This window comes from Lolium perenne, chromosome 4 (assembly GCF_019359855.2).
Source record: "Lolium perenne isolate Kyuss_39 chromosome 4, Kyuss_2.0, whole genome shotgun sequence".
Taxonomy (NCBI): domain Eukaryota; kingdom Viridiplantae; phylum Streptophyta; class Magnoliopsida; order Poales; family Poaceae; genus Lolium; species Lolium perenne.
In genome coordinates, this window is record NC_067247.2 from 291243417 (window position 1) to 291260108 (window position 16692).

Consider the following 16692-nt stretch of genomic DNA (forward strand, 5'->3'; position numbering starts at 1 on the left):
ATTCCGACGTGGCATCTCTAAGAAAAGAAAAGGCTGACATCACCCCATTGTATATGCCCTAAAGGGTGTTTCGACACATTGCAAATGTGTATATATGGTGCTTGTTGTGTGTATCCATGAGAAGAATATAGCAAATATCAACACTGTTGTAATGTTCCCCTGGTAGTTAGCACAATATATGTCTTCGACGGGGAACACTTCTCGTACTGTAATTTGTTAGTAGTACTTTCCCCTTATTTTTAGTTCTTTGGCGGTAATTTTTTGACACATTTTGCCAACCGTAATTTCCTGCAGTTAGTTACCCAGAGTAACTCTTCGACGATGATCGAATAATTCTCATACCGTAGTTCATCAGCAGTAATTTAGTTTTTTTGGTTCATTTTCTATTCTTTGGCAGTAGTTCTTCGACACACATTCCCAATTGTAATTTGCGTACAGTAAATACCCTTCAGTAATACTTTGAGGGTGACGTAACTCGCAATTTTTGTGTGTGGTTTTTTTACTCTCTTAGAATAGTTCCATGGTCTGCCGCATCTCTTATCCAGGAAAATTCTTCTGATGTCTTGCTCTCTTCTGCAGTAACTTCACACAACAAAACTACATTGTATATCGTGTAATATCCAACAATATTTTAAACGATTATTCAAGTCCCATAACGGGCGCAGCGTGACGCTGCGCTGCATCTTCCTAGTTTCTAAGTTTATAATTCAAAGAAATATTCTCGTTTTCTGGATGTGTTTCTTTGCTGTTGTCTGCTCTCGGCACATATGTTATGTTTATCCAGGTTTCATGTTGCGTGCATTGCAACACAATTTTCAACGTCTTGTGGCAACAAATGAAAATTGTTGCATACTTATATTTTTTGCTGCTTGGGCATTTTCAATGTTGCTTGATTTGCACTGAATTTAAAGTACTTTTACATGGTCCTGCGGAGATTTGTTGCAATGATGTTACTGCGAGCAGGATTTTTATGTTCGAAGATGACCTTTTGTGGTTTTAAATAGGTCATATGGTATGGAAGGGGGCTGATCTCCTCGGTGCAGCTGGCTGGCGCCTAGCGTTGGCCTTCAGTTGATGTAACAATATTACTAGCCTTGACGAATTTGTTTTATTTTGCACTACTGCATTATATGAAAGTTTTTTCACAGCCTACAATTGTTAACTATGGTACCGTGGTCTGTGGCGCCCTGTGATTCTTACGGTTTGCATGGCTTCCACTATTTAGCAGCAACTATCAAGTTTTTGGTTTTATCAATTGGCATTTATCGGGTGATCCAAGAGAAGTGACATGTCTCATGCAATTCCGACATGATTAGCGGGCAAGTGATGGAAATGTACGTTCATTAGTCCGTACAAAGAGAGCTCTTGCGCCCATGGTGCCACGGGTCGGGGTGTGTGCGTGCACATAGAGATCTCATAATCTGTGTGAAAAGGAGAGCTCTGTAGCTTCGAAACCCAACCTTATCACCGGATTAATTTTTCTGGGTTCTGGCGGGGAGTACCTCTTTCTTACTCGCTTTGACTCCAACTCTACTCTCTCACGCCATTCTCTGAACTTGGATACATGGTGGATGCTAAGAAAAATGTGCACACAAGTTGCCCAAGATTGTGGGGGCTCACATAGCTTGATTTTCGTTTCTCTCCTCATATAATACTGATGATGCACATTGTTTTGCAAGCTGTTTTATGTTTTCGATAGGTTTTGTATTACTCTGCACGCATAATTGATCAAATATTCAGTCGGGGAAGGCTATTGTTGACAAGACCTGGAGATAACGTGGACCGTGGACGAGAGTGTTGACTGAATGTTCATGCACATATTTGCACGTTTCCTGTTTAGCTAACCTTGCATGCTCCTCTTGTTCCATCGATCGATCCAGTGCTAATTTTGCAGGTATATACTGTAGAATCGATCAGGAATAACCTCAGTGGACACTTACATCCCCAGAGACATGAGATTACCACGGATAAACGAACTCTCGGACTAGGATTTGGGATGAGTTCGAACTTCCAGCTCCAAATCAATGTCGGCTAAACACAAGGTAGTTAAAATGGTAAGCAACCGGAATCTCACCAGTCGCCACAAGCAGCAGGTTAAGGACATGAAGGAAGAAACGCAACGCCTCCTCGAGGTAGCTAACCGCCGGTGGAAAAGCACGGGACCTGGGACCGATTGCCGTTGTGAGATCTCGATCGGGCGGTCTGCAAGCCGGGGACATGCCGGTGACAGCCCTCCATCGTTTGGGGCTTTCTTCCTCCTGCTGCAGGGGACGCAGCAACGCCAGTTCTATAATTGCCACTACAATAACTAATCATGATCATGGTGTGTAAGTTGCGTGTACTTTGCCACTGTTGGCCGACTAGCAACTGCATTGCCACTAGCTAGGTGACGCAATGCCATGTAAGTGCAGTATTAGAAGAAGTGCAAGTATGTGAAAAATGTGCTAGCCAGTAGACATATGTAGGCTGATCTCTTAAAAGTTGCGAGAGCTTGATATTGCTTTTGTGAATGGGTTGAGCTTTACACTAGCTACTTTGTGCAGCGATGAAGTGGTACGGCTTGGTTTCGCTTTCCCTAAATCAGACAGGATTGGTCAATGATTAGAGGGTACTTAGAGTGCGTAGGTCCGTGCATTGCCGGTTTAGGTGTGATGAAAGGCAGACAACTTGATGAACAGGTCGACCAAAGTAAAAAAATTAATAATTCAGCTAAAGCTCTCCCCACTGTATATTGTTTCCTACCTTATTTTCTGCTGTTCTTGTAGAGCAGGTCATGAACAATTTCATTACCAAGTCGGCGTCGAATCACAGTTGGGGAACACACTTTCATACACTTGGAAGCTCTTCCATCCAACCGATAGCTCGCAATGTGTGGTTTCAGTTTTACACCCCTAATATTATTTTTTACATTGTAATAGGGAATTTCCATATTTTTTTAAGACAATGTACCTCAATACTTGTAATAAAGTTTCGATAGCGTCACACGCTCTACCATCACACATTGGACATCGGTGCTGTGAGGGAGGCCCCAACTAGTCCAAAGGCCCACTTGCGGGATGTGGCACTGGTGGTCCAAGGAGGCCCATATGGCAACTGGAGGGTCTTAGTGTTCCAAACGTAAGCTGCACCCCTGAGGCCCACCAATAACCGGATAGGACATAGTATCTACAATAACATATGTAGGAAAATGGTCACTTGCAACCCGATGGGGAAACACATGTGTCGAAAGATACATGGAACACTCATGGTGAAGGTGTTCAATGATCACACATAAGCGTTATTGTTACCGGAGTAGTTGCTACAAGTTACTGGAGATCAAAGAAGATGCTGACAAAGACAAAGGGGTCCTGGTCTAAACCACCGAAAGGTATGATCAAACTTAAAGTTGATGATCTTATGATGTGGATTAAGGAAAATGAAGCATGTGTGTTATTGCCGGATGAGTGGTAAAACACTCATCTTTATTGTTGTCTAAATATTATACTTTTCGTTGAAGTAATGATAATATCTTTCTGGACCCGCTAATCACTAATTATTGCATAGAGGTGCAAAACATTGTCTTTATTTATTTCTGTGCAGAAATGGGTATTTTAGGAAAGAAATCAAAGGCAAATACATAAGAATTACAAGCTAGGAACTTCACCAAGTCAGCTATAGGACGCTGAGATGAATCGTAGAAGGTTTAATGACCAGTAGGATAGTCACCCCGAGTGACCATACCATATGTCGGTGGATTCGCATCGTCAAACCCAGTATTTTAACGTGAATGCACATAGGTTATCCGAGATACAGAGCACCATCAGAAATACCATTTCGCCACCACATGTCAGATCTCCATCAGCACCAAAGCTCTATTGCAAACACGATCATCTTCATCACCATTACTTTCCACTTTACTTCGTAATCTCGATCCCATCACAATTGGCATGATTGTAAGACTGATACTATTCAATCTATTCAAGATCCTTTATATAATCTTCATGATTATTGATGTAATCATGTGTGAGTAGTCCTCACGGGCCAAGGGATGATGCCTAGCCTCGCAGCAACAAGTGCATCTATATATTATTATTGGGATATTGTGTCTTATGTTATTTGAATCCATTTACTTGTGCTTGTCTTCGTATCCCAATCTCCGGGTTTGTCAGGTACTCAAGTCTCACGGGGTTGATATGACACTGTAAGCACCCACCCAATCTTTCACGTCAGTCAGCTCAAGAAATACTATGGTGCTACTTGGGAGGATGCCGATTTCATCAAAGGTCTCTTTCCGGAGTTCTATGCAGCTCCTATTCATGGTTGGTGCCCTAATTCCAACACTTGAGGACAAGTGCAATGCTTTGGGGGATGTATTGTCATATCTGAAGATTACTATACCTAACTCTCGAATTCAGAGTGCTTCCTTTACTTCATCTGCCGTGAACGGAGCCAAGAGGCCTGCGTTCATTTCTTCAGTTACTCGCCTGTTTACTTTCCCCAGTAGCCCAGGGTTGGGAGCTAGGACTTCTGAGTTGAACAGTCCCTCAAAGTAACCATGTATCAGAGATGCTAACTGGTCATTACCTTTGACCCTGTTGCCGTTTGAATCATTCAGAAACTTTACTATGTTCTTCTTTTTTCTCCGTTGCAAAATGATGAAACAAGCTCGTATTTCGGTCTCCATGGCGGAGCCAATTAGCCCTTCCTCTTTGCAGCCATTAATCCGAGTGCAAACTCTCTCAATTAAGTCTTGGAAGCAGTCGCTACTATCCACTCCTACCAAGGAGGGGGAGCCACAAGTATTTTTCAGTGAGCGATTCGGTGACAATATTTCCGCAGGTTTCATACCTCTTGTCTGTCCCCCTATCTATATAAGGGTCCTTGGTAAAACTCTCTTCATTGAAGGCAGTACGTGGGTATCCATTTTATCTATAGTCTGCAGGTCATCCACATGACCAAAACAAAGTGTACGAAAGTAGTGAAACCGATATATCTGTTGAAGGTGATCCCACCGGTCGTATTTATTAAGTTGCAATGGCGAGTATCTTTGGACCCCAAAGAGTTGTATAAGTTGGAAAATGGAGATTTTCCTGTGGCATTGGCCGTTGGGCAGCTAGCTATTGCATTTGAAGGCTCCACGGAAAGAACCCGCAGGTACTATTATGACAGGTGGCTTTGAATCCAATTTGTTAGTCGTTTGCATCTCGGTTAACAAAAATAAGCTTGAATCCCTCCATTTGTAGATCAGCTAAAGTTGTTAAAACAATGCCCCAGTAAAAAGGTAGCAGAAGGTCGTTCTTTCTTAGTCTAAGTTGCACTCAGGTGCAACCGTTTTAGAGCTAGGCGATATTTTCCGTGTAAACCGGTATCGTATCTATTCGATATGGACCATTCTATAAGTATAGTCATTTTAGTCTTCCTCAAAGGACGGACGGGATACGATCTATTGTGCAACCTTCCCTTTGAAACCCACCACACACAAATACTTCTACCCCTTGTCATAGCTCCAATGCCCACATGCATCTGTCTCTAGCACAAATCTTGTACTGAAATCAGGGAGAACCAACACAGGGGCCTTAATTAAAGCTTACTTGAGAACATCAAAGGATTGCTTTGGCTTGTCCACACAAATGGTATTCCTTTCTTTAACAAGTTCGTGTGAGGTCTCCTAATTATGTATATACATGATGATTCACATCTTGACCGGAGCCATGTGAAGCACAAAAGGTGAAGAGAAAGGATTTGTTCACCACAGCCAGCCAAGATATAGAAATGAAAGTTGTTCCCATAGAATCAGATTAGATCCCGCATGTGAGCTATTTAAGACGAAGCTTACAAGAAGCAAAGTTGAAACAGGAGCTTTCCCACCAAGTACCGGCATCCAACTCTTCTCTTCCGTAGGCAAAGGGGCTTTCAACGAGATAGGGAGCTTCTGGAATTGTGAGACTTACTACCAGTGCTCCCCAATGACTTTACTAGACTGGAATTCAGGAAGAGGCGAACCCTATCTATTTGCAATTTCAACTGATCCATCACAGCATTGGTTTCTAGATGCCGAGGCCTCACCTTGGCGCCAGTCTTACTTACATCGTTCAACATTGTTCGATGCTTTTATACAATAAGTCTTATCATGTGTGCAGCAGTTGCAGCACGATTCCCTTAGCTTGATCGAACCGCATGCGGAGCTCAACTCCTAAGAAAATAATAAGAAATATGTTTTGCAGCTAGGGGTAGACCATGGCCCCATCATGCTCGAGGCTATGGGTTCAAGAGTGCAAGCGCCAAACAGAGTAGCAGACAAAATGTTCTGGTATGAGTTGATGTAGGAGACCCATCCCGACTTTGTGAATGTTGTCGATCAAGTTTGTAAGGGTGCAGAGAAGGCCTCTTGTGTACGCGAGGTGTAGCAGAAACTGGGCTGCCTCACGGAGGCATTGACGGAGTGGAACGTGTCTGAGTTTGGTCATGTATGTAAGGAACTACGCAAACTGAACGAGGACCTGGCGAGCATGAGGGATGAACCATCCAGGATCAGACCGTCCCATGTAGAAATAAAGATTACTATCCGTCTTGTCGAATTACATCACCCTGAAAAGATAATGTGGAGACAGAGGTAACGGGTACAATGCCTTACTGATGGTGACAAGAATACTCGTTTCTTCCATCCGAGAGCAAGTAGACAAAAAAATAAGAATACTATAAGTATCCTTAATAGGTCGGATGGTGTTGTAACCGAGAGCCTTCAGAGGAGATGCGTGGGATGACGAATGAGTTCTTTAAACATCTCTATACTTCTGAAGGTACTGAAAGAATGGAGGATTGATACGCGTACAGCACGCGACCGTTGGGAACCCCAAGAGGAAGGTGTGATGCGTATAGCGGCAAATTTTCCCTCAGTAAGAAACCAAGGTTTATCGAACCAGTAGGAGCCAAGAAGCACGTTGAAGGTTGATGGCGGCGAGATGTAGTGCGGCGCAACACCAGGGATTCCGGCGCCAACGTGGAACCTGCACAACACAACCAAAGTACTTTGCCCCAACGAAACAGTGAGGTTGTCAATCTCACCGGCTTGCTGTAACAAAGGATTAGATGTATAGTGTGGATGATGATTGTTTGCCAAAAACAGTAGAACGAGTATTGCAGTAGATTGTATTCGATTAAAAGAATGGACCGGGGTCCACAGTTCACTAGAGGTGTCTCTCCCATAAGATAAATAGCATGTTGGGTGAACAAATTACAGTTGGGCAATTGACAAATAAAGAGGGCATGACCATGCACATACATGATATGATGAGTATTGTGAGATTTAATTGGGCATTACGACAAAGTACATAGACCGCTATCCAGCATGCATCTATGCCTAAAAAGTCCACCTTCAGGTTATCATCCGAACCCCTTCCAGTATTAAGTTGCAAACAACAAACAATTGCATTAAGTATGGTGCGTAATGTAATCAACAACTACATCCTCGGACATAGCATCGATGTTTTATCCCTAGTGGCAACAGCACATCCACAACCTTAGAACTTTCTGTCACTGTCCCAGATTTAATGGAGGCATGAACCCACTATCGAGCATAAATACTCCCTCTTGGAGTTAAGAGTAAAAACTTGGCCAGAGCCTCTACTAATAACGGAGAGCATGCAAGATCATAAACAACACATAGGTAATAGATTGATAATCAACATAGCATAGTATTCTCTATCCATCGGATCCCAACAAACACAACATATAGCATTACAGATAGATGATCTTGATAAGTTAGGCAGCTCACAAGACCCGACAATGAAGCACAATTAGGAGAATACGACCATCTAGCTACTGCTATGGACCCATAGTCCAGGGGTGAACTACTCACTCATCACTCCGGAGGCGACCATGGCGGTGAAGAGTCCTCCGGTAGATGATTCCCCTCTCCGGCAGGGTGCCGGAGGCGATCTCCTGAATCCCCCGAGATGGGATTGGCGGCGGCGGCGTCTCTGGAAGGTTTTCCGTATCGTGGCTCTCGGTACTGGGGGTTTCGCGACGAAGGCTTTAAGTAGGCGGAGGAGATAGGTCAGGGGGCCACACGAGGGCCCCACACGACAGGCCGACGCGGCCAGGGCTTGGGCTGCGCCTGAAGGAGATATGCCCTAGGGGCAATAATAAAGTGGTTATTATTTATATCTTTATGATTATGATAAATGTTTATATATCATGCTATAATTGTATTAACCGAAACATTAGTACATGTGTGATATGTAGACAACAAGAAGTCCCTAGTATGCCTCTTAAACTAGCTTGTTGATTAATGGATGATTAGTTTCATAATCATGAACATTGGATGTTATTAATAACAAGGTTATATCATTATATGAATGATGTAATGGACACACCCAATTAAGCGTAGCATAAGATCTCGTCATTAAGTTATTTGCTATAAGCTTTCGATACATAATTACCTAGTCCTTATGACCATGAGATCATGTAAATCACTTATACCGGAAAGGTACTTTGATTACACCAAACACCACTGCGTAAATGGGTGGCTATAAAGGTGGGATTAAGTATCTGGAAAGTATGAGTTGAGGCATATGGATCAACAGTGGGATTTGTCCATCCCGATGACGGATAGATATACTCTGGGCCCTCTCGGTGGAATGTCGTCTAATGTCTTGCAAGCATATGAATGAGTTCATAAGAGACCACATACCACGGTACGAGTAAAGAGTACTTGTCAGGAGACGAGGTTGACAAGGTAGAGAGTGATACCGAAGATCAAACCTCGGACAAGTAAAATATCGCGTGACAAAGGGAATTGGTATTGTATGTGAATGGTTCATTCGATCACTAAAAGTCATCGTTGAATATGTGGGAGCCATTATGGATCTCCAGATCCCGCTATTGGTTATTGGTCGGAGTGAGTACTCAACCATGTCCGCATAGTTCACGAACCGTAGGGTGACACACTTAAAGTTGGATATTGAAATGGTAGAACTTGAATATGGAATGGAGTTCGAATATTTGTTCGGAGTCCCGGATGAGATCCCGGACATCACGAGGAGTTCCGGAATGGTCCGGAGAATAAGATTCATATATAGGATGTCATTTTATGTGAATTAAAATGTCGCGGAAGGTTCTATGGAAGGTTCTAGAAGGTTCTAGAAAAGTCCGGAAGAAACCACCAAGGAAGGTGGAGTCCACATGGGACTCCACCTCCATGGCCGGCCAACCCTAGTGGGGGAGGAGTCCCAAGTGGACTCCCCCTTAGGGGGCCGGCCACCCCCCCATATGGGAGGTGGAACTCCCACCTCAAGTGGGAGTCCTAGCTTGGCTAGGTTTCCCCTCCATATGGAAGGTTTTTGGTTCGGGTCTTATTCGAAGACTTGGATACCAACACTTGGGGTTCCACCTATATAATGAGGGGCATAGGGGAGGGGGCCGGCCACACCAAAGCGACAAGTTGGCCGCACCCCCTTGAGGCCGGCCACCCCCTCCCAAACCCTAGCCGCCCCCTTCTCCTCCATATCTTCCGCGTAGCTTTAGCGAAGCTCCGCCGGAGTTCTCCACCGCCACCGACACCACGCTGTCGTGCTGTCGGATTCAAGAGCAGCTACTACTTCCGCTGCCCGCTGGAACGGGAGGTGGACGTCGTCTTCATCAACAACCGAACGTGTGACCGAGTACGGAGGTGCTGCCCGTTCGTGGCGCCGAAACCGATCGTGATCAAGATCTTCTACGCGCTTTTGCAAGCGGCAAGTGAACGTCTACCGCAGCAACAAGAGCCCCCTCTTGTAGGCTTTGGAATCTCTTCAAGGGTGAGACTCGATACCCCCTCGTTGCTACCGTCTTCTAGATTGCATCTTGGCTTGGATTGCGTGTTCGCGGTAGGAAATTTTTTGTTTTCTATGCAACGTTATCCTACAGTGGAATCAGAGCCGTGTCTATGCATAGATGGTTGCACGAGTAGAACACAATGGTTTTGTGGGTGTTGATGCTCTTGTTATCTTTAGTTTGAGTACTTTGCATCTTTGTGGCATAGTGGGATGAAGCGGCTCGGACTAACTTTACATGACCGCGTTCATGAGACTTGTTCCTCATTCGACATGCAACTTGTATTGCATAAGAGGCTTTGCGGGTGTCTGTCTCTCCTACTATAGTGAAGATTCAATTTACTCTTCTATTGAAAACATTAGTATCAACGTTGTGGTTCATGTTCGTAGGTAGATTAGATCTCTCTCGAAAACCCTAAACCACGTAAAATATGCAAACCAAATTAGAGACGTCTAACTTGTTTTTGCAGGGTTTGGTGATGTGATATGGCCATAATGTGATGATGAATATGTATGAGATGATCATTATTGTATTGTGGCAACCGGCAGGAGCCTTATGGTTGTATTTAAATTTCATGTTGAGTAGTATTTCAAAGTAGTTGTAATAGTTGCTACATGGAGGACAATCATGAAGACGGCACCATTGACCTTGACGCTACGCCGACGATGATGGAGATCATGCCCGAAGATGATGGAGATCATGTCCGTGCTTTGGAGATGAAGATCAAAGGCACAAAGACAAAAGGGCCATATCATATCACATATGAACTGCATGTGATGTTAATCCTTTTATGCATCTTATTTTGCTTAGATCGCGACGGTAGCATTATAAGATGATCCCTCACTAAAATCTCAAGATAATAAAGTGTTCATCCTTAGTAGCACCGTTGCCAAGACTTGTCGTTTCGAAGCATCTCGTGATGATTGGGTGTGATAGAATCAACAAGTGCATACAACGGGTGCAAGACAGTTTTGCACATGCGGATACTAAGGTGGCCTTGACGAGCCTAGCATGTACAGACATGGTCTCGGAACACGTGATACCGAAAGGTAGAGCATGAATCATATCGTTGATATGATGAACACTTTGAGTGTTCGCCATTGAAATCACACCTTGTCTCGTGATGATCGGACATAGGTGCGGTGGATTTGGTTCGTGTGATCACTAAGACAACGCGAGGGATATTGTTTTGAGTGGGAGTTCACCTAGATTTTTAATTATGTTGAATTAAAATTTGAACTCAATTTGTCATAAACTTAGTCTAAAACTTTTGCAAATATATGTTGTAGAGATGGCGTCCCCAATCAATTTTAATCAGTTCCTAGAGAAAGAGAAACTTAAGAGCAACGGTAGCAACTTCACCGACTGGTTCCGTCATGTGAGGATCTTCCTCTCTGGCGGAAATCTGCAATATGTGCTTGATGCACCGCTAGGTGACCCTCCTGCAGAAACTGAAACCGATGAAGTAAAAGCTGTTTACGAGACTCGGAAAATTCGGTACTCTCAAGTTCAGTGTGCCATCCTGTGCAGTCTGGAATCCGATCTTCAAAAACGTTTTGAGCACCACGATCCTCATGAGTTGATGAAAGAGCTGAAAGCTATTTTTGAGACTCATGCGGCCGTGGAATGCTATGAAGCATCGAAACAATTCTTCAGCTGCATGATGGAAGACGGCAGCTCCGTTAGTGAGCACATGCTCGCCATGACCGGACATGCGAAGAAACTCAGTGACTTGGGAATAGTGATTCCTAACAGACTGGGGATTAATCGTGTCCTTCAATCACTGCCACCAAGTTACAAGAACTTTGTGATGAACTACAATATGCAGAACATGAACAAGGAGTTACCTGAACTCTTTGGCATGCTAAAAGCTGCTGAGATTGAGATCAAGAAAGAGCACCAAGTGTTGATGGTCAACAAGACCACCAGTTTCAAGAAACAGGGCAAGTCTAAGGGAAAATTCAAGAAGGGTGGCAAGAAAGCTGCCACGCCTCCTATGAAACCTAAGAACGGCCCTAAGCCTGATGCTGAGTGCTATTACTGCAAGGAGAAGGGACACTGGAAGCGTAATTGCTCCAAGTATCTGGCTGATCTGAAGAGCGGCCTTGTCAAGAAGAAGAAAGAAGGTATATCTGATATACATGTTATAGATGTTTATCTCACTGGTTCTCGTTCTAGTACCTGGGTATTTGATACTGGTTCGGTTGCTCATATCTGTAACTCAAAACAGGAACTAAAGAATAAACGAAGACTACTGAAAGATGAAGTGACGATGCGCGTTGGAAATGGATCCAAAGTCGATGTGATCGTTGTCGGCACACTTCCTCTACATCTACCTTCGGGATTAGTTTTAAGCCTAAATAATTGTTATTTTGTACCCGCGTTGAGCATGAACATTATATCTGGATCTTGTTTAATGCAAGACGGTTATTCATTCAAGTCTGAGAATAATGGTTGTTCTATTTTTATGAATAATATCTTTTATGGTCGAGCACCACAAAAGAATGGCTTATTTCTGTTAGATCTCGATAGTAGTGATACGCATATACATAACATTGATGCTAAGCGAATTAAATTGAATGATAATTCTACTTATATGTGGCACTGTCGTCTTGGTCATATTGGAGTGAAACGCATGAAGAAACTCCATACTGATGGATTACTTGAATCACTTGACTTTGAGTCACTTGATAGATGCGAAGCATGTCTAATGGGAAAAATGACAAAGACTCCATTTTCTCAGAGTGATGGAGCGAGCTACTGACTTATTGGAAACCATACATACCGATGTATGTGGACCAATGAGCGTAGCATCGCGCGGTGGTTATCGTTATGTTCTAACCTTCACAGATGATCTGAGTAGATATGGGTATATCTATTTCATGAAACATAAATCCGAAACTTTCGAGAAGTTTAAGGAATTCCAAAGTGAAGTAGAAAATCAACGTAACAAGAAGATCAAATTTCTGCAATCTGATCGTGGAGGTGAATATCTGAGTTATGAGTTTGGCATGCATTTAAAGAAATGCGGAATACTTTCACAATTGACACCGCCGGGAACACCTCAACGAAATGGTGTGTCCGAACGTCGTAATCGAACTCTCTTAGATATGGTTCATTCTATGATGTCTCTTACTGATTTGCCGTTATCATTTTGGAGTTATGCATTAGAGACAGCCGCATTCACTTTAAATAGAGCACCATCAAAATCCGTAGAAACGACACCGTATGAATTATGGTTTAATAAGAAACCTAAGCTGTCGTTCCTGAAAGTTTGGGGTTGCGAAGCCTATGTAAAGAAGTTACAACCGGACAAGCTAGAACCTAAAGCGGAGAAATGCATCTTCATAGGATACCCTAAGGAAACTATAGGGTATACTTTCTATCACAAATTCGAAGGCAAAATCTTTGTTGCTAAGAACGGAACCTTTCTTGAGAAAGAATTTCTCACTAAAGAAGTGACTGGAAGAAAAGTAGAACTCGATGAGATTGATGAATCTATACTCGTTGATCAGAGTAGCGCGATCGGAAGTTGTACTCGCATCGCCTACACCGGCAAGCAGAGGAAGCTAATGATAATGATCATGAAACTTCGAACGAGGAAACTACTGAACCTCGCAGATCGACAAGGGAACGTACCACTCCTGATTGGTATGATCCTTGTCTAAATGTCATGATTGTGGATAACAATGATGAGGACCCTGCGACGTATGAAGAAGCGATGATGAGCCCAGATTCCAACAAATGGCAAGAAGCCATGAAATCCGAAATGGGATCCATGTATGATAACAAAGTATGGACTTTGGTAGACTTACCTGATAGCCGAAAGGCTGTCGAGAATAAATGGATCTTCAAGAGAAAAACAGATGCTGATGGTAATATTACTGTCTATAAAGCTCGACTTGTCGCAAAGGGTTTCCGACAAATTCAAGGAGTTGACTACGATGAGACTTTCTCACCTATAGCGAAGCTAAAATCTGTAAGGATTTTGTTAGCAATAGCTGCATTTTTCGATTATGAGATTTGGCAGATGGATGTCAAAACGGCGTTCCTTAATGGAGACATTGAGGAAGAGTTGTATATGGTACAACCCAAAGGTTTTGTCGATCCTAAAAATGCTGACAAAGTATGCAAACTTCAGCGTTCAATCTATGGACTGAAGCAAGCATCAAGAAGTTGGAACCGACGCTTTGATAAGGTGATCAAAGACTTCGGGTTTATACAGTGTCATGGAGAGGCCTGTATTTACAAGAAAGTGAGTGGGAGCTCGTAGCATTCCCGATATTATATGTAGATGACATATTGTTGATCGGGAATGATATAGAACTATTAAGCAGTGTTAAAGGTTATTTGAATAATAGTTTTTCAATGAAAGACCTTGGTGAAGCATCGTATATATTAGGCATCAAGATTTATAGAGATAGATCAAGACGCCTAATAGGGCTATCACAGAGTACATATCTGGACAAGATTCTAAAGAAGTTTAGAATGGACGAAAGTAAGAAAGGGTTCTTACCTATGTTACCATGCAAAGTCTTGAGTAAGACTCAAGGACCGGCTACGGCAGAAGAAAGAGAAAGGATGAGTAAAATCCCCTATGCCTCGGCAGTAGGATCTATCATGTATGCCATGCTATGTACTAGACCGGATATAGCACATGCTGTTAGTTTGACTAGCAGATATCAAAGTGATCCAGGAATGGAACACTGGACAGCGGTCAAGAATATCCTGAAGTACTTGAAAAGAACTAAGGATATGTTTCTTTGTTATGGAGGTGACCAAGAGCTCGTTGTAAGTGGTTACACCGATGCAAGTTGGAACACTGATCCTGATGACTCTAAGTCACAATCTGGGTACGTGTTTATATTGAATGGTGCTGCAGTAAGCTGGGCAAGCTCGAAGCAGTGCACGGTGGCGAAGTCTTCAACAGAATCAGAGTACATAGCGGCTTCAGAGGCTTCATCAGAAGCGGTATGGATGAAGAGGTTCATTGTAGAGCTCGGTGTGATTCCTAGTGCATTGGACCCATTAATCATTTACTGTGATAACATGGGTGCCATCGCCAATGCACAAGAGCCAAGGTCACACAAGAGGCTGAAGCATATCAAGCTGCGTTACCACTCGATTCGCGAATACATCGAAGATGGAGAAGTAAAGATTTGCAAAGTACACACTGATCTGAATGTAGCAGATCCGTTGACTAAAGCTCTCCCTAGGGCAAAGCATGACCAACACCAGAATGCCATGGGTGTTAGGTATATTACAATGTAATCTAGATTATTGACTCTAGTGCAAGTGGGAGACTGAAGGAGATATGCCCTAGAGGCAATAATAAAGTGGTTATTATTTATATCTTTATGTTTATGATAAATGTTTATATATCATGCTATAATTGTATTAACCGAAACATTAGTACATGTGTGATATGTAGACAACAAGAAGTCCCTAGTATGCCTCTTAAACTAGCTTGTTGATTAATGGATGATTAGTTTCATAATCATGAACATTGGATGTTATTAATAACACGGTTATATCATTATATGAATGATGTAATGGGCACACCCAATTAAGCGTAGCATAAGATCTCATCATTAAGTTATTTGCTATAAGCTTTCGATACATAATTACCTAGTCCTTATGACCATGAGATCATGTAAATCACTTATACCGGAAAGGTACTTTGATTACACCAAACACCACTGCGTAAATGGGTGGCTATAAAGGTGGGATTAAGTATCCGGAAAGTATGAGTTGAGGCATATGGATCAACAGTGGGATTTGTCCATCCCGATGACGGATAGATATACTCTGGGCCCTCTCGGTGGAATGTCGTCTAATGTCTTGCAAGCATATGAATGAGTTCATAAGAGACCACATACCACGGTACGAGTAAAGAGTACTTGTCAGGAGACGAGGTTGAACAAGGTATAGAGTGATACCGAAGATCAAACCTCGGACAAGTAAAGTATCACGTGACAAAGGGAATTGGTATTGTATGTGAATGGTTCAATCGTTCACTAAAAGTCATCGTTGAATATGTGGGAGCCATTATGGATCTCCAGATCCCGCTATTGGTTATTGGTCGGAGTGAGTACTCAACCATGTCCGCATAGTTCACGAACCGTAGGGTGACACACTTAAAGTTGGATATTGAAATGGTAGAACTTGAATATGGAATGGAGTTCGAATATTTGTTCGGAGTCCCGGATGAGATCCCGGACATCACGAGGAGTTCCGGAATGGTCCGAAGAATAAGATTCATATATAGGATGTCATTTTATGTGAATTAAAATGTCACGGAAGGTTCTATGGAAGGTTCTAGAAGGTTCTAGAAAAGTCCGGAAGAAACCACCAAGGAAGGTGGAGTCCACATGGGACTCCACCTCCATGGCCGGCCAACCCTAGTGGGGGAGGAGTCCCAAGTGGACTCCCCCTTAGGGGGCCGGCCACCCCCCCATATGGGAGGTGGAACTCCCACCTCAAGTGGGAGTCCTAGCTTGGCTAGGTTTCCCCTCCATATGGAAGGTTTTTGGTTCGGGTCTTATTCGAAGACTTGGATACCAACACTTGGGGTTCCACCTATATAATGAGGGGCATAGGGGAGGGGGCCGGCCACACCAAAGCCACAAGTTGGCCGCACCCCCTTGAGGCCGGCCACCCCCTCCCAAACCCTAGCCGCCCCCTTCTCCTCCATATCTTCCGCGTAGCTTTAGCGAAGCTCCGCCGGAGTTCTCCACCGCCACTGACACCATGCCGTCGTGCTGTCGGATTCAAGAGGAGCTACTACTTCCGCTGCCCGCTGGAACGGGAGGTGGATGTCGTCTTCATCAACAACCGAACGTGTGACCGAGTACGGAGGTGCTGCCCGTTCGTGGCGCCGGAACCGATCGTGATCAAGAT